At 37.8% G+C, this 25,395-nt stretch overlaps 2 long non-coding RNA genes across 2 annotated transcripts in view; one reads left to right on the top strand and one right to left on the bottom strand.

Annotated features, from left to right (window-relative positions):
• The window catches only part of LOC131002257 (uncharacterized), a 41,963-nt gene extending 19,129 nt beyond the window's left edge, over positions 1–22,834 (bottom strand). Inside the window, exon 1 of the long non-coding RNA XR_009094231.1 lies at positions 22,404–22,834. This is a non-coding gene — a long non-coding RNA (uncharacterized LOC131002257). The remainder of the gene's footprint in view (positions 1–22,403) is intronic.
• Positions 9,025–10,582, top strand: LOC131002240 (uncharacterized). The gene is made up of 2 exons (XR_009094215.1): positions 9,025–10,293; positions 10,385–10,582. It is a non-coding gene; the product is annotated as an uncharacterized LOC131002240 (long non-coding RNA).
• Positions 22,835–25,395: the final 2,561 nt, after the last annotated feature.

Raw genomic sequence — 25,395 nt, 5'->3', positions numbered from 1 at the left:
TATCATCGATTCTGTAAATTGTTTTCTTGATTCTCAAATCTCGCCCATACTCTTCCTCATGAAAGTATATAAATAACATAGCGGAAGTAACTTGCCGCAAAAGACTGATAGGGTCGCTACATAGACATGGGAAATTAGTATCAATGAGGACTATTTCATCAACAATTGAATATAGATCTGGTGATCTATCCAAGCATTATACACGATGAACTAGCTATCTAGCAAGGTCATCATGAAAGAGCTCAGTTCCGAAATGCCCTATGAACCAGCATTTTCGTACTAATACTTGTCAAAATAACTAAGCCAACGTAGGGGCATACAAAAGCATCGAAATGATCATCGTTTTCGAAGTACACAAATAACGTCCTACTAAATGCACAAGAGATTGTCTGTATGCATTACGTGCTTGACCCTTGGGTTAAAGCATACGTGTTTGACTGATTTAATCTAATGAGTATCTGTTTATCTTTGGGTCACAGAAAATCTACCAACAGCTAGTAGATCGCAATGATTCATATCACAAATGGCAATTAGGCAAAGTGTTTCAATACTTTGCCAAACAATTGAAAATGAATAACCATAGGGTAGAAATGAATTGACTGAAAGGTCGAAACGAAATGACCTAATAGTCTGAACCCGTTTGGCTTTTCAGATGAAGGTTTAAAATATATAGGTTTAAAGACCCATATATGACGACTACTGAGATTTTGGCCATGTGGACTGGCCAGGTCCGACACAACTACTTCTCAATCACTCGGAAATACTTTTCCGAACTTGGCAACTCTTGTTCCTTGGCTGCAAAAGGTATATTTGTTCTAAAATTACCACTTTCTTCTTAATATCTTGAACATGTCCTTGAGAATATTCTAGAGCTTCTTCAAACTTGGAGTCTGCCTCCTAGTTTAATGCAATCATTAAACATCTTCTATAGGCGAAATAAGGTAGGCTCGACCTTACTCAACAATGTTCCTCTATGTGATCTTAATGTAGTACTTCTAGTACTTAGTGTTCTTTCACATAGCGCTTGAAATGCAACCATATAATTTGAAGCACTCTTCCGTGTTATTGCAAAAGACCTTTTGAATCATCACGCATTCAATAAGGAAATAGCTTTTGCTCATCTGAGCACCTTTATAGGGTATGTGTCTCCATGTGTAATGCTAAGTCATAGAATGACCTTAGTCAATGCTTGCATTCTGGCTACTAAACTGAATGTATAATCCAAGACGTTCTAACTGAGGCGATGTCCTCGATAGGTTAAGGTATATATACTTATCTTGAGTATATCCTTAGGGTCTCATTAGAATCTTAATTCATTTGTTTCAGCATTGATCCACTGTCGGCGCTTCTAGCTATTATTAAACTCTGAACCATCTTCGAGAACTTCTCTTGTCTTACACACTTGCATAGATTTTTCTAGTCAATCATAATGGTTGGTAACTTCTAGTTACCCATGGCACCTATCCTCCTTTCGATTTGTAGCAGGTGATCGTAATCAATAGGGATTCTAAATCATGCTCACGTGTAATATAATAGGTAATTGTAATAATAAAGGTTCTGAATATCTGAAACTATAAGCTGGCAGTTCTAATCGCGATGCTATAACATCATACACAAAGTGTTATAACTGCATGTGAGTCTGACTCTGAAGTTCGAACATAAATCATGAAGGTTCTCTTCATGTCATAACTGATGATAATCGAGAGTTAGTAATGAGTCTTAGCTCATTATGCGATAGCTAACTGATTACATAAGTCACACTCGTCGCTACGAGCAATGATTCACGTGATCTATCATCAAATAAGGCAATAGTCGATTCGGTGTTCTGTCACGCGTGAACAACTTGAATGAAGAACTATGCCTGCTTCAGTGATTCGTGCGTGGCATTCTGCTTGCACTGCTTTCATTGGATTCTCTTCCTCTTTCTTAGCTCTTCACCATGGCTATAGTGAAATATAACTGAGTTTCTAGCTTCTATTGTTCTTCTCGTAACTGTGATCATGCATTCTTAACACATCTAAGTTCATTGAGATATCTAATCAATCAATAAAGCATAAAACTTGAATGTAAGCATCAGTACATTCATATAAAACGTGAACTTCTCAATGTTTTAAAATCATTACCACCTTCTTTCTTGCTGAGCATGACAATGTGATGAAGTGATGAACTTTGGCTGACTGACTCATATATACTAGTGATCATACTAGAAAAATGGGCTAACTCTAGGGTTCAGAGCAAATGAACTGCTCTGATACCACTCTGTCACGACCGGACATAATTAAGGATAATTAAGCCGGGGAAACCGTGACTAATGGAGGGATATTAGAAGCGGGGTAGAAAGGGGAATAATCAAACAAGAAAGGATCGCAGTATCATTGTTAACAACAGGGATATTTATAATATAACGGAGTTTTAGTCGTATAGACTCAAATAACTAGTAAGTTCGGATAACTCCGACTTATCCAAAATAACATAAAACTTCTGAGTACACAGCGGAATAAGGTTCTGATTACATGTATGAAGACATGTAACCCTAGAGTTCATTAATACATAATAAGACAAAGAGTCCCGCTCGTCACTTCATCACCATCGGCAGCTGCTCAACCTGCACATTTAGAAATATATGCAGGGCTGAGTACAAAAGTACTCAGTGGGCACATATGCCTACTATGAAATATAACATGCTTCGTAAAGTTGTAAATTGTCATGCCATCATAAACAGTACAGCAAGGGAGTTTTTCGCTAAAAAGGCCCAAGCTTACTAAATTCATTTGTGATTCTTAAAGTTCGTCTGCAGACTAAGTTCTCTTGTAATCTATCATATCTGGAACTGTGTGCCGGAGAGGTGGCCACCTCTCACGGACACTTGACCGGCCAACCCGCTAGATGACTCACGGTCACTGGTGTACACTAGCCCTGGCAGGATAGCTATCAACTGCTCAGGACCCGAATTCGATTACATAACTGGCAAAGTCACATCAGATAGATATCATACTGAACATTTAAACATTTTTTTGGCAAGACAATATTTGAAATAACTTCAATTAATTTAGTCATGAAATAACTTGCTTGAACGTAACATTTAAACTCATTTGATATATATGAAAGTAATGCCCACCTGATAGCAAAGCTTTGCTACAGATTAGTGACTCCTTGACGAGCTCTTATTCTTGCGCTCGACCTTTAATCCGAGAAAATAACGTAAGACTTTAAATCGAGGGAAAATTCTCAATTAAATGAGAATGCGTAATTTAACTATGCATGAATCTCGTATGCATGAACTATTATTCTGAGATAATAATCAAGGAATTTCTATTGTTAATCCAAGCTATCGGATTTAAACAAAAGCTAAGTCTCGTTTCATGAAGCCGGATAATTAATAGAAATTAATCCGTTCTCTTAGGGTGTTCTAATCCACCAATTAAATAAACCCCATTCCTCGTAGTCAATAGAAAATAAATAATACTTCAATTTATTCGCTTTATAACCTCATAATTAATCGGGCTTAATAAATAGGAACAAGTAATGTTATAAGATTAAATAATTAAAAGGCTCAACATAAGGTAGCCTAATAATTAATTAAATAGAATTGGCTTGAATAATTAACATGAGAGGCCCGATTGAAAATAATTCATCGGCTCAAGTAATTAAATAAATCTTGTCTCCATAAATAATTTGATTAGCTGGGCTCAATTAAATAATTCAAACGAGGCCCAACGAAAATAATATAACAGCCCAATTAAAATAAAATAGATGGCTTTAATTAAATAAATTCGGCCCAATGAAATAATGTAATAACAGCCCATCTGAGTAAAATAAATAAATTCAAAGGCCCAATCAATAATTTAAAATCGGCCCAAAATTAATAAATAATCCAGCCCAACTCAAGCCCACTGAAAATAAATAACAAAGCCCGATAAAATAATAACTAGGAGGCCCAAATTTTTCGGCCCAACTTAATTAAAAATCGGCCCATCACTTGGCCCAAAATCAATTAAAAGAAAGCCCATACAAAACAAAACAAAACAAAATCAAAGCCCATCTCTATCTCTCTCACTATCGGTCTCTCTCTCCTCACAATTTCAGATCTCTCTCTCTTCAAAGAAACGCACACACACAGACGCACATCATTCTCTCACGCCATCTGCCGCTGCCGCCTGAGACCGGCGAAGGATCCAGCGCAACCGCCGGCGACAGATGTTGCTGTTGCCGCTGCTGTCTGAGATCGGCGGTCAAAACGCCTGCTGGAGGAACGCCGTCGTCGTTAGCTCGTCCGAAGTTGCCGCCAACTGCCGCTGCTGTTTCGCCGGAGTCGTGGCCTGGAGCTGCTGCAGCTCGTCCGGTGGTTAGTGGCTCGCTGGAGGAGCGCCGCCGCCGGCCCTTCTTCAATATCGATCGGCTCCTCCTTCTTTCTTCCTCACGCAGATCTCAGTCGAGTCCCACTCTGGGAATCATCGCCGCTGCTGTCACGCCCGTCTGGAATCCAGCGACTCAGTCGGCGTCTGGGAGCGGCGCCGTCCAACTCCCATCTTGATATCCCTCTCCGACGTCGAGCCTTAGGTTTCAAAAAGGGCAGAACGCCGTTGCCGTGCGTCCGCTGCTGGTGCGCTCGAGCCCCTGCTCCAGTTCGGTATCGCCGTGGCTGCCGTCCTCGGGTCTTGATGAGATTGGGCGAGTTCGCCCCTGTCGTAGCTGTCTCAAACCGATCGAGGCAGTCAGCCATCCCCTCTCTTAAAAGCTAAGTCAAACTATTCTCCATAGTCGGTTCTTAACGTGAATTAGGCAAGGATAAGGTCTTTATTCTAGCTTTCATTCCCCGGTTGAATAGTCTATTGTGAAGGCAAGAAATTAATCTAGGTATTGATTGCTTCTGTATCATATGAATTCTCATTGTTTGTGGCTCGCGTGAAGAAATGTAATTACATATGAACTGATTTCTGTGCTTGTGACTTTGCTAAGTCCATAACCTATACTCATCTATACATTCAATATTTCTACTTAATCATGCTTGTTGGATGAAATGTAAATGGGATTCGAATGAAGGGAGCTTAGTATATACCTGTAATTGCTTGTTGTTGGTGGCTGTTTGTTGCTATTGAATTTAATGAGGAGATAGCTGAAATTTTCAGATGCTTATTGACATATGCAGGGGAATCAAGAATGGACTGGTGAAAAAAAACTTAAACCAAAGCTTACCTGTTCGAAGTTTGGCAGCAGGAATCAACGTACTTACTCTGAATTCTTGAAGAATGAATGATTAGTATGTTGGCTGAATGATAAAGCCTTTGGAGGTGGTGGTTTAAAGGTTGATAGATAAATTAAGAAAAGGGGATTTGGTGGTGCACTTAAGTGTGCTAGCCACTAACGTAAAGAAATGTTAGAAAGGTGTAAAAGATAATGATAGTGGAGGCTTAGTTATTGTAGGGAAAAAAAAGATGTTGTTGTAGTGCTGGTGGTAATTATGCGTATATAGTGTGATGTCCTAATTGTAAATAATAATAAATCTTTGTATCTTGGTTATTCAGTGCATCTACTATTTAATCGCGTGTTTGCAATCAAATATTGGCTTCTGCTCATTATTCATGTATAAATTAAATACATAGATTTAATTCAATTCACAAGCCATTTAATATCTAGATTAAATCCGTAGATTTAATCTGCGTTGCAGTCGGAATAATTTCTCGACTTCAAGTAGCACTAATAAATATAACTGCTTCTGTTTTTCGATTAATAAATAACATGACTTTGCTAAGTCAGTTATAACTTGAAAATAATAATTATTGAATGGCTCAATAATCTTCGTCGCGTTTTTCTCATACGTTATAAAAGTATAAAGCTAAAATAATAACTCCGTTTCTGATAAAAAAAATCAGGACCATAAACTGGATTCATTTATAAAAATTGCATTTACTAGATTTAATCATAATTAAAAGAGCGGGCTACTACATTAAGGGATCTAATATCATTGTTTAGAGAGATTCCCTACTGAGTAAAGATGGGACGAGATGAGAATTTAGATGTTTTGAGCTTGAGTTTTAAGATAACAGTACTACTTAGTAGGAGTTTTGCTAAGTTATGTTTTGTTTATTTCTGTTGCTGGAGCCAAGTAGACACTACTAGAAAAATGCACATAGATGACACTAAATAGATGACGCTTTTCTCTAAAAAGCGTCATCTATGAGCTCGTTTTTAGTTTAGATGACGCTTTGTAAAAAAAAACGTCATATATGAAGTGTCAAGATTGAAATAGATGACGATTGTACAAAAAGTGTCATGCATAAGTGTCATGTATACATAACATAGATGACCCTCTATAAAAGCGTCATCTATGTGCTTGTTTCTGAATTAATATAGATGACGTTTTATGAAAAGTGTCATCTATGTGCGTGTTTTTGAGTTAAAATAAATGACACTTTATGAACAGCGTCATCTATGATAGTGTTCTTCAAAAATTTATTTTAATTTCTTTCTAATTTTATTTTTTTAACATTTGAATCCTTTATCTACAACACCATTAATTAATTATTATTGATATTAATATTAAAATTTTATATAGTTTTTTTAGAGTAGTGTTTCTAATTATTTTATTATTATTGATTAAACTATTTAAATTTTGATATAGTCAATTTTTATTATTGAAATTATGATGAAATATTTTTATAAAATTAAAAGAATAAAATATGTGTATATTAGCTACAAAAGGAAAGAAAAATTATTATTGATATTAATATTTAAAATTTTATATAGTTATTTTTAAGTAGTGTTTCTAATAATTTTATTATTATTGATTAAACTATTTAAATTTTGATATAGTCAATTTTTATTATAGAAATTATGATGAAATATTTTTTATAAAATTAAAAGAATAAAATATGTGTATATTAGCTACAAAAGGAAATAATATAGAAATTATAATGAAATACTTTTATAAAATTAAAAGAATAAAATATGTGTATAGCTACAAGAGGAAATAAAAAGAAATAAAAATCTTCTAAAAGGGTTTGAACCCATGAGCAAAACCCTTCGTCTCAGCCAAATACCCTTCATCCTCAGCAAAAACCGCCGCCGCATTTCAATCTCTGCCGCATTGTGACCGCCGCCGCATCCTCCTCCATTGTGACCACCGCCGCGTTTCAATCTCCGACCGTCTCCATCTCGGCAATTGAATCTCCGCCGCATTTGAATCTCCGCCTCCAACAGCGCGATTTCGACCACCGCCGCACCTCCGACGACGCGATTTCAACCGCCGCCTTTTGACGACGACTCTGGAGCAACATTCACGGCCGGAGCTTCTCTCATTCTGCTGCCTCCGACACACTACTGCTCAGCTACCACAACAAACCACCCGATAAGTTTCTGCTCACTTCCACCTTCTCAATCAATTTCCACCGTTCGTTTCCCTTCCTCAAACGCAATTCTCGCTTCTTCGACCGTTGCTGCGCTACCAATTCTCCGTCGAAACCGCCTTCAGAGGATCAGCTGCCTCCATCTTCAGGTATTCATCATTTTTACTTTATGGTTTCGAAATTTAGTCTCTCTCACACACCGCCATAGCTGTATACTGAAAAAAGAAGACTGATTGTACTCCTCTATTCCAGATCCTCTATTCCAGAGATCTCAGCTGAAATTGGAGACATTGCTACTCTAGAAAGTTTTTTAATATCAATTATTTGCTGTTATCTGAAATGTAGGATTTTGGAAGATAATCTACTTGAAGGAAATCTGCCAGAAAACCTTGGAATTTTGAGTAATTTGAGGCTGTAAGTTAGTCAATCATAATTTTGCATCTTCTATTATGCTATTTATTCAAGCATCCATTAGTTATCTAGTACATTGTGGTGATAAACATTTTCAAATTGCTTCTCTTAATGAATCAGTTCATCAGCTTTCATTCTTCAGGTAACAACTCAACTGAAATTCAAAAATGTATTTATGGCTCGAATTTTAGAGGCAGATTATTATGAAGAATTGATTGCGTGAATTGAATATGGCATATTCTTTTATTTATCTTTTTTCAATGTTTGCTGATTGATTGGATTGGAAATTTAGATCTTTCGTTGAAACCTTCACTTGATGAGATATATGGGGTTCTATCCTTTGTGTTCTGGATACTAACTTTGATACCACTTGTTAAGTATGTCTTCATAGTGCTTAGAGCTAATGATAATAGTGTTGGTGTGATATTGAGGTCAGCATTGGAGAAGCATAGGTTGAGCCCTCATTTTATCATTCACATAGTTTAGCTCGTCCTTTTTTCTTCAGATATGTAATTAGATGAAATTGATATCTGGAAAATGCAAGATACTTATATAGTTTTTGTCTTCGCAGAACAAAGTCTGATGAATTAGTTTCTGCCTATGTCGATTTCTTTCAGCTGTCTTGTTTGGCATTATTGGTACATTGATTATTGAGGAATAATAATTTTGACTATATGACTGCAGAGCTGTGGCTCTTGGATGTTCATATTCCCATTGGCTTGTAGTTGTAGTTTAGCTCTAGGAATTTGTAGGATGTTCTTTAATAGACGTCACTCGCATTGTCAGTGGTATTCTTCTACTGGGAACCTTAGTCATTGCATCAGACAATTCCATGGTTTTGGTTTTTGTTGCTTTAACGTATTTTCTCAATGATTCGTGGGATGTGTAATCTTATGATTTTTGTCCAACTCATATAATTTGTTTTCTGGTTTCACCTTCTTTTCAAATCTTGATCTTCGTGTTATCCTCTGATGCGGACACCGCAGAAATAATTCAGGTGTCGCCCAATGTGCTTGACCAGTACTGCATTTTAAACTGGTTTATTCTTATATATATATTGCTTGAACCAGGCTAATCACAGGATCACAACAACCATGCAAAGGCATATATGGTCTTGCAACAGATGTGGAAATTCGACCTTTGAATGAAGAGAAGGCTGTTCAAGCTGCAGCTGATCTCATGGGGGAACTTTTTGTCTTCTCGGTAGGTCTTTCTTCCAGCTTCAACTTTGTTATGCTGCAAAAGATTAAGAAATGAAAAGGTTGGATATGATATGAGAATTGCTTTTTTTTTACATCTATCTTTTATGTTTGTCTTTGGAAAGCTACTGAGTTGTGTTCCTTTTCTTATTTCTTTTATGTTTATCTCTATGAAACTAATAACAAGCACTGCATGATACATACAGTCAAACGGAAGAAGAAGTAAAATCTAAACACCCCGAGTTTCATATGCAGATCTTTACCAGGTATAAGAGTAAGTATATACTTATGAATCTCTTATAATTTTGCATCTTCTATTATGCTAGTTATTTAAGCATCCATTAGTTATTTAGTACATTGTGGTGATAAAGCTTTTCAAATTGTAACTAAGGTAGGTTTCTGTTTTTAACTGTTAAAAGAGCAAAATAGTGATTACTGCTGACACTGAGGCTGGAATCCCTGTGGAACAAAGGCCTTTGTTAGTTGTTAACATATCTTTTTTCATTCCGTTTAGATTGAATCACTAAATTGTGACTTTTGGATGGCCAGTGGAAAGAAAAATCATGAACTGAAAAGGCTTATGAATCTGCTTATACTATTTTATAGTCTGCCAGTGGAAAGAAAAACCATGCATATATTTCTAAGAGTTTTTTCATTTTTCACTTGGACCTTTGTGCCTTTATTGTAAGAGTTTTATTGTTGATTGAATCGAAATGAAGGTTAATTTTTTAGAAATGTGTTGCTTGGACAGGTGCAGGGGAAAATGAGTAAATGCTTTATAGCTTCTTGTAGTAATACCTTATCTGCCTTAATTTCAAGAACATTATCGCAGGTAAGTATTTATTCCAATTTCCCCCATTTAAATTTACTGTGTAATCTATTTTTAGTAAAAAAAAATGATGAATTTTGATTGATATATTGATGCTTTGAATATTTGAATTCCACACAAATTGATGATTTGAATGCTTGAATGCTGCATTGACTCTCCCATGGTTGTGGGGAATTGGCAATATAACTGATTAAAATTAAACCTTAAAAGAGAAATTGAGCATATGTTTTGTTAGGTATGAAGAATGTAATTTTCTGATTATTTCGGATTCTATTACAATTTTCAGTTTGGAATTTTAGTTTAAAAATTGTTTGGCATATTGTTGTTGGAGTTGTTGGTGATGAATTTGTGATTAAAATATTGTTGCAATTTTCTGTTTTGAATATTGTTGGTGAATGATGATGTTTGTGATTGTTTTTGGTGTTGTTGGTGACGAATTTGTGAATAGGGCTGTCGAGGTGAGATTGACAAGGTTCGTGAGGATTGGGCTTCTTGTGTGATCAATGAGGTTTGTCAAATAATCCATAAAATTTATATCTAACTATTATAATATCCAAATAATGCATATAACTCTTCAAACTAATATGCTTTAATTGTAGATTGACAAGTGAAATGATGGTTCATGAAGAGAGATTCGTTAGTTTTGGATATGAGGTTCCAGCGGCTGCTACTTCAAACTACTTTTCTTTTTTTGTTTGTATTAGCTTAGGATGTATTCAAACATTAACTCAAACTTATGGATGTAAGATTCTTAATGTTGGCTGATTATTGAATGAATGTGTTTTTTAGAATTTAAATTATGTGCTGAAATGTTATATTATACTCCCTCCGTCCACGAAATGAGTACTCATATTTCCTTTTTCATCCGTCCACGAAATGAGTACCCATTTCCCTTTTTGGAAAGTGTACCCCACACATCTCTTTAATTAATACACTCAAAAAGTGGGACCCTTCAACTATTCACACTACACTCCACACATTTCTTAAAACCCGTGCCGTCCACAAATGGGTACTCATTTCGTGGACGGAGGGAGTACAATTTATTGAATTTCAAAATTTAAAGCAAAGAATTAAAAAAAAAAAAATTAAAATTAAAAAATAATAGATGATAGTGAAAAACTGTCATCTAAAACATAAAAAATGTCATCTATTTATGGATACATGACGGTTAAAAAGCGTCATGTATAGTAGTTATAGATGACAGTGATAAAGCGTAATCTATCAAAACATGAAGTGTCATGTATTTATCATATATATGATACTTTTATCATTTACACGCTCATAGATGACGCTTCTTAAGTGTCATCTATACTATAAAAATGTCATGTATGAGCGCATAGATGACGCTTCTTGAGCGTCATCTTATCTGGAAGCATAGATGACATGTCTATTCTTGACACTTGTGGATGCACATAGATGACGCTTTTTACGCTTAAAAAGCGTCATCTATGAGCTTTTTTCTAGTAGTGAGAGTTAGTTCCTAGAGTCACCTTTAAGTTCTCCTTATAGGTTGGCCAGGACTGTTGGCACTGCACGAAAGTGGACTGCTGTGAGATCGAACTCAGGGAAGATCGGATACGAGGACGAGGCGTACAGTATGTGGTACAGAGATACCCTAGCAGATTTTCAAACACATGTTCATAGACTATGAAAGGATGAGAAAGAGCCAAGGAAGGCTAGGGTTGAAAGGATGAGAAGTAGCCGAGGAGGGCTAGAGTTGATGAGAATGAGAAGAGAAGCCGATGTAGGCTAGAGCTAAGGATGATCTTGAGAGTATGAGCAGTACACCCTTGTTTTTGATTAGTTTCAATTATATTGCGATGTATATAACTTACTTAGGAGATATTGATACTTGAGCTTTTGACATGCTGATAGATAAGCATGCGAATATAGTACCCTACTGATGTTAAATAGATGGATGTTCCTAGTGTGCTAAAGTAGCAACTAGATGAGTTAACTGGTAACAATTACCGTAGGAAGTCCAAACCGAGACATAGCACCATTAATGGTGTCGGTTTAGAAGGGACATTACGATAGATACTATGGTTTTTGTAGGGTTTATATAACCCCTTTATGTAAGTCCTCTAAAAAGAGGCATTCTACTGATGGATATATTAGGTTGACCAGAGTGGTCTTTTTGTTAGCATTTCGTGAGTGCTTATTGCCTTACAGATGAATGTTAAGGTGACCGTGAAGGTTTCCTTAAAGTTGAGTTAGTAAATTGAACTTGAGTTTCGAGGATGCTTAGAGCGTTGGTCGAGTTGAGTTTTCCTTTTGTGATTTCAAAAATGCCTCAAAGATATCATCAAGAGTGTGATGTGAAGGATGGGCGGGATAATACTCCGCCACCACCACCGCAACATGAGAGGAGAGTCGAAAAATATTGAACTTTCGAAACAAGAGTCTAGAACATAGGACCCTGAGTTTAAGCTTTTAGCTTGCTGGTATCAACTTAAGTTTTGTTATGTATAGTATTATGAGGGTTTAGAAGACACAGAATTTCCAAGTTCGGGATAGTATATCCCGTGTGACTGGGGAGTGATTATGTTGGACCTGGCCAGTCCGCATGATCCAAATCTCAGTAGACGTGTTTTGGGTTTATAAACCCATGTGTTTCAACTTTCGGTTGAAAAGCCAGATGGGTTCTTACTCTAGGTCTTTTTTGTTCGACCTGGTAGTTACTTCATTCTACCCTCTGGTCATTCATTTGAGTCTCTTGAAACAATTTGTTTTGATGTCATTCTAGGGTTGAACTCTTACAACTTTTGAGTTATCCTAGTAGATTCTCTTGATGTATAAGACTAGTGAGAGGCACGTCAGAGGACTTTAACACCCGAGCAACTGGTAAACTACACCTGAGAACAATTCAAGGCTACTCTTGAGAAATATGTACCGAGGAGTACAGTAAGCAGCGAGAGACTTATTATCGAAGTTTGATTCAAGGAAAGAAATCGATTGTAGAGTATAATTGAGAACTCTGTGAGCTATCACGTTCGCTCATCAGAAGATGGATACTGATGAAGAGATGTTTGAGTTTTAAGTGCTGGTTTAAGGCAGGACTTTAAGGTAGTATGGGCAAGATATTGGATGCACCAGTTAGAATCCTGTTTAATACAGGAGCCTTGCATTCTTTAAGTGTTTGAAGCATGTTACCTTCAAACTCGAACCAAAACGAGCTAGTCCCAAGTTGAGAGTAATCACTCCTGTAGGAAGAGCTACTACAGTTTCTCACATGATTTCTAAATTAGAATTTGAGTTAGGACCACTAAAGATGAAAACAAGAACCTTGCACTTAATGCCTATGTGGAACGTAGACATTATTCTAAGGATGGAGTAAATTGAGTATATGATGTCAATTGATGATTTTGATATGAGTTAGTTTAATAAAATTAGGGATATGTGTATCTATGCTCTAATTTGTAAATTGATGGGTTATATGTGAGATTAATTGGCTAAGATTGATAGATCTATGAATGGATTAAGGTATCATGTGTGTTTATTAAATTTCAAAGAGTTTACTTTAATAAAAATCAGGACTTTTTGCCTATGTGTTATTTAAGTGATTTTGGCTTAAGATATATGTATTTGAGCATGATATTAGTGTATAATTATGTTTGAGTAAGTCTTTTGTTGGCTAAGAAATTTTTGACTTAGTTTAGTTTGTATGAGTTTTTGAGTTTTCATATTTTGAGAAGTCGATGATTGATAATGTCACACCCCAATTCTTGAAACAATAACTATAACTGGGGTACGACTAATCATCTAAATGAACAAGGAAAAATCCTTGTGAAATCCAAATAAAAGGGATAACGAACGGGCTTAGCCCAATTGGATGAAGAAAGACAGGTATTCAAGTGATACAAATCAATCAACAAACATAACAACTTCAGGATCACAAGTTTAGTGTCATGTTTCAAATAACCAACATTCACTGATCAAAATACTTGAGAGTCAATAGTCTAGGCTCAACAAAATATATTGTTTAGAATCACAATATAATAGGTCTTAAGTTAAGGAACAAAATACAGATACTGGCTAGTTCTGCAGTGGAAATTAAAATAAATAGTTGAACTCTAGCCTCAGCTCCGCCCCGTCATCACCCACCATTAACCTGAAAACATTTGAAAGTATTTTTGGGCTAAGTACTAATGTACTTAGTGGGCTGCAACTTTTAAAGCATTTCATAATCTGAAGAACAGTTTATCCAATATTACTGACATGACATAGAAGGTTTTAAAGAGAAATAACTTCTATGCATGTTAAAACATTTTCATATATATATACTTAATTATTTTGCGCGCGTTTGCACACTCCATTCTGTTACTCGCTGTGATCCCGGACCTCTAGCCACCGACGGATCTCTGTCTCCCGCTGACTTGAACTGAGGGCGTAACCCAGTCAAGTAAAATAAACCTCGGAAATTAATCCAGACAGGCCTATCATAACTATGCTCCGGAACACATCCAGTCGAGCACCCTTATAACGCCTCTGGTTAGTGCCCGATGGAGATCAACCCACCGAGTCATCTAACAAGTGTACACAATTCTCAAACAACGTGTTAGGTCATAAGAGAACCTCAATTGATTAACTGTACGAGCATTAAACATGGTAGAGTGCACAAAAATATTTTATTGGATAAACAGTTTATATTACACGAATATTTAAGCTCAATAGCTAAATCATACATTTGAAAAATAAGCCCACCTGTATAGGCAAAGCGTGTCGTTTAACCTTATCTCTGAATCGGAATAGCAGTGCTAGTCCTCCTGATGCTCAAAGCCTACAAGAAATCTATTCTTAATAGGTCTCCTTGAATCCTAATCTTAAGTCATGGTGAAGTGCTTAATATTCTATGATTCACTTAGCCGGGTTTTCAAAATTTAATGAATAAATAATTGAAAACATTTCTCTTTGAGTTAAGAACACCAACAATATTCTTACTCATCTTTCTTTAATAATTGGAATTATAATAAAACCAATTAAATCATAAATATTCTTATTGCAAAATATAATGCAAATCATGTCATGCTTAACATATAATAAGTAATTACTTAAAATATGCACATAATAATAATAATATAATATTATTATGAAAATTATCCTTTAAATAAATTAATCAAACTAATAATAGTTCAATTAATTAAAAATAAGAAAGCCCAATTTAATTAATTGAAGGCAATTCAAAATCCTTAAATAAAATAAGGCCCAACAAATTTATTAATTAATAGCCCAACTGAAACAAAAATAAATAAAATCTCGGCCCAAATACTCATAAAAATCGGCCCATGACTCGAGCCCACTCTAATTAAAATCGGCCCACAACTCGAGCCCACTCTAATTAAAATCGGCCCACTACCAAGCCCATCACTCAAACCCAACCCCAAAGCCCAACCCTCACCAAGCCCTAGCCCACACTCCCTCCCCCCCTTCTTCTCCCCCCCCCAGCCGCATAATACACACACACAAACAACTAATCTCACTCTCTCTCTCTCGGTCACACTCACACACACATGTAACAGCACCCTCTCCCCTCCTCTCGATCTTTTCCGGCGGCGGTAGCAACGCCGCCTCCGCCGTCCCTTGACTCCCCTCTCTCCCATCTCTCGCCTTCTACCTTCATCTCTCACTCCCCACCGACCTCTCTCTTTCTCTCTTCACATCGGAAGTCCGCCGCCGCGGAGACTCGCCGGAGGAGCAGTAGCGACGAGCTACCGCCACCAGCTCTCTTTCTCTGACAGTGGCTGAGCGACAGCAGCCAAGGCCGCCGAGCTCTAGCCTCCCTCTGAAAGCTCAACCCCCGTGGTTCCACCTCCGGCGATAGCAGCCCCAGCCACCACCGCTCCTCCCTCTCGAACTCCGATCCTCCCTCTGGAACTCCGGCAATAGCAGCGAGAAGCCACTACCGCCGCCGACTCCGACTCTCTCTGGATCGACGGGCAGCAGGAGCATCAAGCTACCGCCGCCGTCGCCAATCCTCCCTCTTCAAACCAGATTCACAAAGTAAAGCAAAGCTAGGGTTTTATTGTAAAAAATCTGTTCTTTCTCATTCTTATTTATTCTCTAAAAAAAATCAAATCTTGTACTTGTAATAGTTAGAAAATGAAGTGATGATGAGTGTGTGTGTTCGTTGCTGCCTTCTTTCTTTCTCTTTTTAATGCTTGATTCAGAATTTCATAAGATAAATGGGGAGGAATTGGGGTAACCTTGATGTTGGTGGTATTTGGTATTTAGCTGGAATCTGTGAATTGTAAATCAAGCATAAGAATGTATAGCTTGGATCAGAATGTTAGAAACTGGAAAAATAATTTAATGGAGGTTTAACAATTAATCACCTTCCTGCTGAATTCAACAACTTGGACTGCAGTGAAGGAAACTTGAATTGTTGATTTGAAAAGAGCTTACTTAGAAATAGGATAAATCGTGAGTGAAAAGTGAGGAAATGGTGAAGTGAGTTGCTGCCTTAATCATTAAAGGAGAAATATTGGCAGCTTAAAAGCTAAAGAAATTGGATAAGATATCTGGTGATGTTAGTGGAATTTGAAAGTGTGAAAGTGGGATTTGACTGCATAAAAACAAAAGTAAAATGGAAACAAAAGAGAGTGGACAACTAAAGCAAAAGAAAGTGGAAGAAATTGAAAGTGGACGGCTAATACAAAAGAAATTGATTAGATAGGAGATGATTTAATAGTCTGCATAATTACATGTATGCTAAAAATAATCATGATATAGGGTGGCTATTAGGAACAAAAATAATATATCGAGACTGTAATAAATACTTCAGGGTTTGCTAAATAAATATTTCGTGAAAAATACTTGAATGCTAAATTAAATAAATATGCAATGCATATAAATTCAATAACTAAATTTACAAATATTTTTGTAAATCATTTTTGTTGGAATTAAAAATAAATTCTTTTTCTTTATATCCGGCGTGAATCAACTTAATATCTAAGTTTAAAAAAAATTATTCTAAACTTATCAAAAAGGAACGGGGTATTACATCCCTCTCTCCTTAAAAAAAAATTTCGTCCCCGAAATTACATACCTTGGTAATCTAACTGGGGATACTTGACTTTCATTGAATCTTCAAGTTCCCATGTGGCCTCTTCCATCCCGTGATGGTTCCACTTCACTTTAACAAGAACGATGTTCTTGTTACGTAAAACTTGAACCTTGCGATCAAGTATCTGAACTGGTTTCTCTTCATAACTTAAGTCCTGGGCTAGGACCACTTCATCATGCTTAATCACATGTTTTGGATCAAACACATACTTTCTTAACTGAGAGACATGAAACACATTGTGTACGTCTCCAATACTGGGCGGCAATGCCAACCTATAGGCTACAGGGCCTATCTTATCTAGGATCTCAAAAGGTCCTATAAAACGGGGTCGTAACTTGCCCCTCTTTCCGAAATGTATAACTCCCTTTGAGGGAGAAACTTTGAGGAAAACTCGATCCCAACATTGAATTCTAACTCCGATCGGCGTTTATCGGCGTAAGACTTTTGTCTATCTCGAGCTTCTTTGATTCTTTGGTTGATGTGGTCGACCTTCTCAACCATCTGTTGGACCAGTTCAGGACCTAACAGCTTTCTTTCACCCACTTCATCTTAGTAAAGTGGTGAACTACATTTTCGGCCTTACAAGGCCTCATCTGGATTATTCTAAATGTTGCTTGATAACTGTTGTTATAAGCAAATTCTATGAGAGGTAACAAATCCTCCTAACTTCTACCTTTGTCTGCGATAATCGTTCGCAATGAAAATTTTAGAATCTGAATCGTTATTTCTGACTGTCCGTCAGTCTGAGGATGGTACGATGTGCTGAAGTTCAGCTGAGTGCCTATTGCTTCTTATAAACTTTTCCAGAAACGTGAGGTGAATCTGGTGTCACGATCTGACGTGATAGATACAGGTACACCGTGGAGGCGTACTATCTCTTTAACATATAATTTTGCAAGTTTCTCCAATCCAAAAGTCATTTGAATTGGCAGAAAGTGCGCTGACTTTGATAATCGGTCCACTATGACCCAAATAGCAGTGTTTCCACGTGCTGACTTCGGTAGGCTCACTACGAAGTCCATGTTAATGTGCTCCCACTTCCATTCAGGGATAGGTAGTGGTTGCAGCATTCCATACGGCCTCTGATGCACGGCCTTCACTTGTTGACAAGCGAGACATCGCTCTACAAACAACGCTACATCTCTTTTCATTCCTTTCCACCAGAAAATTTTCTTCAAATCTTGGTACATCTTTGTGCTGCCTGGATGTGCAGTGTAAGGAGTATCATGAGCCTCGCTCATATTCTCGTTCTTTAATTCTTCTTTGTGTGGCACACACAATCTTTCACCAACCATAAGTGCATTATCCTTTGCTTCAGTGAATCCTTTCGTTTCATTTGTTCTTGCAGCGAGACGCATCTTCTCCAAGAACCAATCTTCTCTTTGTGCTTGCACAATTCTTTCTCTCAAATCAGGTTTAGCTATCAATGCAGCAACACAACCCGATACTGTGTCTGGAGGATGAACAATTTCCAAACTGAGTGAGGCGAAGTCACGAATCAGTTCCTTCTGCTGGGTGATGAAATACCCTAGCTTAGCCTTCGTCTTTCGACTCAGGGCATCAGCTACTACATTCGCTTTTCCTGGATAATAACTGATGGTGCAATCGTAATCCTTTACTAATTCGAGCCATCTTCGTTGTCTCATGTTCAAATCCTTTTGCTCGAAGAAGTATTTCAAACTCTTATGATCTGTAAAAATCTCACACTTAACTCCATAGAGATAGTGTCTCCAAATCTTCAGCGCGTGCACGACGGCTGCTAGTTCTAAATCATGAGTCGGGTACTTCAGCTCATGGGGCTTCAATTGACGAGACGCGTATGCTATCACTTTCTGATTTTGCATCAACACACAACCCAATCCTAGTTTCGAGGCATCAGTATACACCACGAATTCTTCATTCTCTTCTGGTATTGCTAACACTGGTGCAGTAGTCAGCCTAGTCTTAAGCTCCTTAAAACTTTGTTCGCATGCTTCAGACCAAACGTATTTAGTCCCCTTTTTCAAAAGCTGAGTCATTGGCCTAGCCAATTTTGAGAATCCTTCGATGAATCTTCTGTAGTATCCTGCTAGACCGAGGAAACTTCTGATCTCATTGGTATTTGATGGTGCTTTCCATTCCTTGACTGCTTCGACCTTGGCGGGGTCTACTTTGATTCCTTCAGTCGACACGATGTGACCGAGAAACATCACTTCTCTCAACCAAAACTCGCATTTGCTGAATTTAGCAAACAATTTCTCATTACGCAGGATTTCGAGTACGATGCGCAAGTGCTTCTCGTGTTGTTCTTCAGTCTTAGAGTAGATGAGGATGTCGTCAATAAACACTAAGACAAAACTATCAAGATATTGATGAAACACTCGGTTCATCAAATCCATGAAAACGGCTGGGGCATTCGTTAATCGAAAGGGCATCACTGGGAACTCGTAATGTCCGTAACGCGTTCGAAATGCTGTCTTTGGAATGTCTTCTCTTTTCATCTTGAGTTGATGGTAACCAGATCTTAGATCAATCTTGGAAAACACACCAGCTCCTTTCAATTGATCAAACAAGTCGTCTATCCTTGGAAGAGGATATCTATTCTTTATCGTGAGCTTGTTTAATTCTCTATAATCAATACACATCCTTAGTGAACCATCTTTCTTCTTGACGAATAAGACTGGTGCTCCCCACGGTGACATGCTAGGCTGTATGAAACCTAGATCCAACAGTTCTTGTAGTTGCACTTTCAATTCTTGTAACTCTGGCGGGGCCATTCTGTATGGTGCCTTCGACACTGGTGTTGCTCCCGGTTCTAGATCAATTGTGAATTTTAGTTGTCTGTTTGGTGGCATACCAGGCAATTCTTCAGGAAAAACATCTTTGAAATCTCGCATCACTGGAACTTCTTCGATCGTTTTCTCTACTTCATGTTCTCCTGTCAAACTGACTAGGAAAGCCTGACATTCTCCCTTCCTCATTATCTTTGTGGCCTTCATCGCTGAAATTACCGGTACTCTTCTTCTCATTCTTATGCCATGAAAACTTGTCTTCTCCTTTCCAACGGATTGGAAAGAGATCTTTCTCTCGCTACATAGTATCGTGGCACCGACTTGAGTAAGCCAGTCCATCCCTAGGATTATATCGAATTCTATCATAGCGATGACATACAAATCTGCTTTAAACGTTTCAGCGCCTATGTCCAGCTCTAAGTTCGAGATAATGTCTTTAGCAGCCAATCCTCCACCACCAGGGGTGCTAACCTCTAAAGTTGTCTCAGCCAATTGTGGAGTCAATTCTAATCTCTTACAAGCGACATGTGAAATTTTCCCACTGTCCTTCAGTCATTGTGCGCCTCACCGATTCCCACTAGAAGTCGGCTTCGTCTACCAGTTGGTAAGTCGCGCAAGTCACTTTGTCTTTGTCATCGCAACGGATGTAGCTGAAAATTCGCTCTACTGCTCTAACCCATTTCTCGGCGTCCGCGGGATCGCCCAGACCATCAAACGTTGGAGGCTTTTCCTTATGAAACTTTTCCTCAGCAGTACGCTCTGGTGCTACTTGAGGGATAGGCTGTTCAGGGATGAATCCCCTACCACGTCCTCTTGGCGCATCTTCCATTCTGATTAACGGATGAAATCAACACAAATGTGAGACTCATTCCGCATGCATGCATACATGTATACATACATAGATATACCCAAGATATATTGCTTCAATAATGTAACCCTGTGAAGGCTAACTCTATGTGGAAACTGATCTTAACTTAGTGGAGTACTTAAGTGAAACCTTAATCTCATCTCATTGCTTCTACGTTATAATATATCTATGTTAAACGTTTCTATCTTACCAGTCCTTACTTAAATCGATCAAGCGGAGCTATCACGACTAACATTCCCAAGGCATTCTTGGGTGGTACTCAAACAGTTGTAAGAGGACCCTTCATTCTGATCGTATAGGCAGTGAACCTAAAACGATAACATAAACTCTCTCATTCATTCATTCTCTTTGAAACCTGAAACATGTGGACATTAAATGTCACATGAAGCTTTTCTATTGCCGGAAAGATTCAAAGAATCTAACTCGACCATACATCTGGTATTCGTGAAAGGCTCGATAGTCCTAAACACGACTTTAACTCATCTTATCGTTAAGGGCTCGGGTTGTCCCAAACACGATACTGACTTATCTTATCGTTAAGGGCTCGGGTTGTCCCAAACACGATACTTGCTTATCTTATCGTTAAGGGCTCGGGTTGTCCCAAACACGATACTTAGCTGGTTATATAAGTCGGAGACTCAAAATAACAATATGAAAGCAATTAGCAATTCATAACTTATAGCATATGGAAAGCGTTAAGCAATTCACATAGCATCATTTACTGAAGCGCGCACTTCTTGAAAACTCTAAAACATTTAATAACTTTGAAACTTTTAAATCGTACCTTTTTCTTGCGGCAGTGTGACGGCGAGCTGAGGTTCAACAACTTTCTTAGAAGTCTAGAGGTACTAATCTAGACTCAACATTAGAAGCTTTTGGTTATCAGAGACATGAAAGAAAACTTATGCTCTGATACCATTCTGTCACACCCCAATTCTTGAAACAATAACTATAACTGGGGTACGACTAATCATCTAAATGAACAAGGAAAAATCCTTGTGAAATCCAAATAAAAGGGATAACGAACGGGCTTAGCCCAATTGGATGAAGAAAGACAGGTATTCAAGTGATACAAATCAATCAACAAACATAACAACTTCAGGATCACAAGTTTAGTGTCATGTTTCAAATAACCAACATTCACTGATCAAAATACTTGAGAGTCAATAGTCTAGGCTCAACAAAATATATTGTTTAGAATCACAATATAATAGGTCTTAAGTTAAGGAACAAAATACAGATACTGGCTAGTTCTGCAGTGGAAATTAAAATAAATAGTTGAACTCTAGCCTCAGCTCCGCCCCGTCATCACCCACCATTAACCTGAAAACATTTGAAAGTATTTTTGGGCTAAGTACTAATGTACTTAGTGGGCTGCAACTTTTAAAGCATTTCATAATCTGAAGAACAGTTTATCCAATATTACTGACATGACATAGAAGGTTTTAAAGAGAAATAACTTCTATGCATGTTAAAACATTTTCATATATATATACTTAATTATTTTGCGCGCGTTTGCACACTCCATTCTGTTACTCGCTGTGATCCCGGACCTCTAGCCACCGACGGATCTCTGTCTCCCGCTGACTTGAACTGAGGGCGTAACCCAGTCAAGTAAAATAAACCTCGGAAATTAATCCAGACAGGCCTATCATAACTATGCTCCGGAACACATCCAGTCGAGCACCCTTATAACGCCTCTGGTTAGTGCCCGATGGAGATCAACCCACCGAGTCATCTAACAAGTGTACACAATTCTCAAACAACGTGTTAGGTCATAAGAGAACCTCAATTGATTAACTGTACGAGCATTAAACATGGTAGAGTGCACAAAAATATTTTATTGGATAAACAATTTATATTACACGAATATTTAAGCTCAATAGCTAAATCATACATTTGAAAAATAAGCCCACCTGTATAGGCAAAGCCTGTCGTTTAACCTTATCTCTGAATCGGAATAGCAGTGCTAGTCCTCCTGATGCTCAAAGCCTACAAGAAATCTATTCTTAATAGGTCTCCTTGAATTCTAATCTTAAGTCATGGTGAAGTGCTTAATATTCTATGATTCACTTAGCCGGGTTTTCAAAATTTAATGAATAAATAATTGAAAACATTTCTCTTTGAGTTAAGAACACCAACAATATTCTTACTCATCTTTCTTTAATAATTGGAATTATAATAAAACCAATTAAATCATAAATATTCTTATTGCAAAATATAATGCAAATCATGTCATGCTTAACATATAATAAGTAATTACTTAAAATATGCACATAATAATAATAATATAATATTATTATGAAAATTATCCTTTAAATAAATTAATCAAACTAATAATAGTTCAATTAATTTGTAATGACCCGACTTTTATTAAGGATTATATACTTTTAATTACTGATTTAAGGATTTATTATGGTAATTAGAGTTCAGCATCCATTAATAAAATACGAACTTATATGAATTTGATAATTTATATATGTGATGATTTATTTTTTTTTATTTTCAATAGATGATGCACTCAAAATATATTTTGAGTCCATTAATTTATTGTGGAGAATTTAACACTGAAGTGTTAAATATGAATCTTTTATCGATTTTTACTTAAGCCCATGAGTAATTTAATTTATGTTAGAAGCAAGCTCAAATGGATTTTATGCTTCAATAAGAATTAGGCTTATATGTCTTAATGTATTTAAATGAGTTTGAAACCATATAATTAATATATTAATCTCTTAGATTTTTTTTTATGATTAAAGTTGAATAATCCTAAGCATGCTGAATCCTAAGCATGCTGAAGAAATTCTTACTACGCATGCTGAAGGAAATTCTTCAGTCTTACATGCCAGCTGAAGAGTTCATACCTGTAAGTTGAAAAAAATTCCACAATCCTCATCCATCCAAACCACCCCATTTTTCTTTAAAACCACAGCCACTTTCACCATTCTCACACCACCATTTTCAACTACTGCAGCCCAATTTCACAGCAAATTTTAAGGTAATGCAACAAAGAAATTTCTGCATCTTTCCATTCTCTTCCCAAATTGATTCCTAATTTTGTGATATACAATATCTGCAGAGACTATTATCCACCTACTCAAGGTATCATCACCCTCAGGGAACCACCAATTCATACCAATTCATACGGCTGTTCTGATATTTCACAACATGATTACATATGCACATATGAACTGAAATTTACAGACTAGTTCAGTTTCAAGAAAAGAATTTCAGATTTTCAATAAGCATTTACAGTATTTAATTTCTGCTCAAAATCCTATGCTATTTTGTGAACTAAATTGTGGCTTGAACCTACTGTGTGTGTGAGTCGAAATCAGAGGGAGGCGGCAGCCGCGGTGGCTGCCGGCGGTCGACGGTCGGCGACGGAGCCGAGGTGGTCTCCGATCTGCCAAAGAAAAAAAAAAGATGAGTATTTCAGATTTTTAATTTAGAAAATGGAAAAAAGGGGGAAAATAGAAAAGGAAGAAATTAGGGCTTACCTTAGGCTACCCGTCGATCCAGAGAGAAAGGCGAGAGAGCCGAGGGTGGCGCGGCCTAACGCCGCTGCTCCTCCGGCGAATTCCGTGGCGGCGACGGCTGGATCAAAATCCTTAGTCGCGGTTTCCCCGAAATTGCTATCCTTAGCAAGTGCGGTCGTGACATAATTAAAAATAAGAAAGCCCAATTTAATTAATTGAAGGCAATTCAAAATCCTTAAATAAAATAAGGCCCAACAAATTTATTAATTAATAGCCCAACTGAAACAAAAATAAATAAAATCTCGGCCCAAATACTCATAAAAATCGGCCCATGACTCGAGCCCACTCTAATTAAAATCGGCCCACAACTCGAGCCCACTCTAATTAAAATCGGCCCACTACCAAGCCCATCACTCAAACCCAACCCCAAAGCCCAACCCTCACCAAGCCCTAGCCCACACTCCCTCCCACCCTTCTTCTCCCCCCCCAGCCGCATAATACACACACACAAACAACTAATCTCACTCTCTCTCTCTCGGTCACACTCACACACACATGTAACAGCACCCTCTCCCCTCCTCTCGATCTTTTTCGGCGGCGGTAGCAACGCCGCCTCCGCCGTCCCTTGACTCCCCTCTCTCCCATCTCTCGCCTTCTACCTTCATCTCTCACTCCCCACCGACCTCTCTCTTTCTCTCTTCACATCGGAAGTCCGCCGCCGCGGAGACTCGCCGGAGGAGCAGCAGCGACGAGCTGCCGCCACCAGCTCTCTTTCTCTGACAGTGGCTGAGCGACAGCAGCCAAGGCCGCCGAGCTCTAGCCTCCCTCTGAAAGCTCAACCCCCGCGGTTCCACCTCCGGCGATAGCAGCCCCAGCCACCACCGCTCCTCCCTCTCGAACTCCGATCCTCCCTCTGGAACTCCGGCAATAGCAGCGAGAAGCCACTACCGCCGCCGACTCCGACTCTCTCTGGATCGACGGGCAGCAGGAGCATCAAGCTACCGCCGCCGTCGCCAATCCTCCCTCTTCAAACCAGATTCACAAAGTAAAGCAAAGCTAGGGTTTTATTGTAAAAAATCTGTTCTTTCTCATTCTTATTTATTCTCTAAAAAAAATCAAATCTTGTACTTGTAATAGTTAGAAAATGAAGTGATGATGAGTGTGTGTGTTCGTTGCTGCCTTCTTTCTTTCTCTTTTTAATGCTTGATTCAGAATTTCATAAGATAAATGGGGAGGAATTGGGGTAACCTTGATGTTGGTGGTATTTGGTATTTAGCTGGAATCTGTGAATTGTAAATCAAGCATAAGAATGTATAGCTTGGATCAGAATGTTAGAAACTGGAAAAATAATTTAATGGAGGTTTAACAATTAATCACCTTCCTGCTGAATTCAACAACTTGGACTGCAGTGAAGGAAACTTGAATTGTT

This window comes from Salvia miltiorrhiza, unplaced genomic scaffold, assembly GCF_028751815.1.
Source record: "Salvia miltiorrhiza cultivar Shanhuang (shh) unplaced genomic scaffold, IMPLAD_Smil_shh Hic_asm_8, whole genome shotgun sequence".
NCBI lineage: Eukaryota > Viridiplantae > Streptophyta > Magnoliopsida > Lamiales > Lamiaceae > Salvia > Salvia miltiorrhiza.
The sequence above is the reverse complement of the archived record's forward strand: the minus strand, read 5'-3'. Positions and strand labels throughout refer to the sequence as shown.